This window comes from Fukomys damarensis, unplaced genomic scaffold (assembly GCF_012274545.1).
Source record: "Fukomys damarensis isolate Sample0158 unplaced genomic scaffold, DMR_v1.0_HiC HiC_scaffold_5, whole genome shotgun sequence".
In the NCBI taxonomy this organism is placed as follows: domain Eukaryota; kingdom Metazoa; phylum Chordata; class Mammalia; order Rodentia; family Bathyergidae; genus Fukomys; species Fukomys damarensis.
This window is the reverse complement of record NW_022900917.1, coordinates 85,057,644-85,060,081: the sequence shown is the minus strand read 5'-3', so window position 1 is coordinate 85,060,081 and position 2,438 is coordinate 85,057,644.

Here is a 2,438-nt window from a genome sequence, read left to right as displayed (position 1 = left end):
TTCAGTTCTTAGCATTACTCTTTTGAGAAATAAAGAAGAAAAAGCACTGCATTTTGGAGAATTTCTCTGAAGTTGAGAGAACATTCCTTACTTAAACCCTTTCCTCTAGTTTTAGTTATATTGCAGTGTTAGCCTTGAATTTTTAAAAGAATATTTGAAGCTCTCACAAAGTGACCTGGAAAGCCAAACCTTAGACCAGATGATGAGAGAAGAGATTCTAGCAGTCTTGGTCAAGAACAGGATCCGAAGATATGGTCATGAGGCCCCAGGGAGTTTCCAGATGCCAACAGTTTAAATGTATGAAAGGCTTCTCTTCCAAAGGCTTTTAATCCACTTTTAACAGTCACCATCTTCTCAGAATTAATTTATTTTGTGGTGAAACCCTAAGCAGACATTCTCTTTGAGCTTTCTAGATATTTTTGAAATTGGCTTAGGTGTTAAGAACTTGAAAAATAACTCTGGCTTTAGTACATGGAAAAGACAGAAAATTTGTATGAATTCATTGAAACAAACATGTGGTCTTTATTTAAGTCAAGAAAATGAGACTCAAGATTCTTACATTTTTCTTGCACCTAAGATTCATTTAAATTTCACTTGCAGTTACTTTCAGTATGAGTTGTTAAAGAGGTTCTAGGATGAAAAACAAGTTTCCCCTACTCCATAAAAGAAACATCAAGTCTATTTATCTATGTATGTCAAGTGCTCACAAGTGCTCATGTGTATGTCCATGTATGTAGATAAGTACATATACATGGTTTCCAGATGAGAGTTTAGATATTTATGTTTTAGGTTTTTTTTCTTTGTGACATTTAATTGTATTCCTCAGAAACATGGTTGGTTTTGAGGATGCTATCCTCAGCTTTGCGGAGTAACAAGTTTCATGTCTTGGTACTAACACTGTCTACTTCCTTGTATCACAATTGAGTATGGCGCTATATCAACTAGAGACTGGACTTATGGAAAGTAGGATGTTCCTAAAATTCACTTTTTGTTCTTTGGAATGTAAATGTATGAGTCTGTCTTGTGAGACTATGTATCCTATTAGTATTTAAGTAGCTGGTGGTAAAAATCTGTGAACCAAGCATGTGGTAATTTAATTGTCTTTAAATGTTTTTGGTTCCTTCATCAAGAAAAAGTATCTTGGGGCGGGGATGTAGCTCAGTGGCACTGTGCCTGCCTGGCAAGTACAAGGTCCTGAGTTTAATCCTCCATCCTAGAAAAAGTTTAAAAAGTGTCAGAAAAAGTATCTCTATTATCCAACTCAAACATATTTATGTCTGTAATATTTGGGAAAATACCATCACTAATATAAGATATGCAAAACTAAAAGATTTAAAATCACAATACAAAGATTAAACAAGTACTATCCCATACAAAATTGTATTGTGTGTAATGGCATAAAAATATTTTGGTTCCATTCAAATATTAATGGCATTAGTCTGTGTAGAACTACCTCTCCTTCAGTTCTGGTTAACTTAGCAAAATAATTTTTATTCTTGCTTACATTAGAGTCCGAAGTGGTTGTGTTTCATGAGTTGTTTTCTCTCATGCAAGTCCAGGATGAATCCATTGAGTAACGTTGCCACATGTGGCCTCCAGAGTCGCTTAGAAAGAGGGAAGTAAAATCTAAAAGATTGAAGAAGTTTGAAGAGCCAAACCCAAAAGTGATGCAAAACTCTTCCCACTTGCCTTTCATTTGCCAGAGTGCAGTCAAATGACCCAGATCTGACTGCAAATGAGGCTAGCAAGAAAAGGCATAAGTGTTCAGGAAAAAGAGAAGATGGAGAAACTCCTGGCTAACACTGTTTTCTCATGAAAATATTCTTATTATATCATTGCTGTTTTTTTATTAATTAGTAAGCTTAGCCTTTTATAAAAAATTGGCTTAACATACTATATTACAGAGAGTCAAAGAACCAGTTTTAAATTTATTTCAAAATTGGCTTTAAAGATTTTGCTTGCTGAAAAAGTTAGTTCATAATGACAGGTACTGTAAATTTAAATGAGAGATGAGAATTTGAAAAATGTATTTTTTTACTTGTGGGCCTTAAAACTTTTGCTGTTGAGAGGAGTATATTTTAACTTCTGATCATATTATTGTTCATTCTTCCCTGCAGGCATTTTTCTGCAGCAGATAAATTGTTTTTCTAAGTATTTTAGTCTTTTGTTATTAAGGAATATTAAAACTAGCATTTATTTTACCTTGAGGGAAAATTTTGAAATTTATTTTCTCACTAAATATCTTAACTTTGTTAGAGAGAATACTTACTTATTAGTCATGATGGCATTATGCTCTCATTCGGTTTTAATTTTTTTATTTTAATTTTTTATTGTACCTTAGAATGAACTCAGAGCCTTCACACTGAGCTACAACCACAGCCCAATTTTTATTTTTTTATTTTCAGACAGGATCTTGGTTACTTTTATATTGCCCAGGC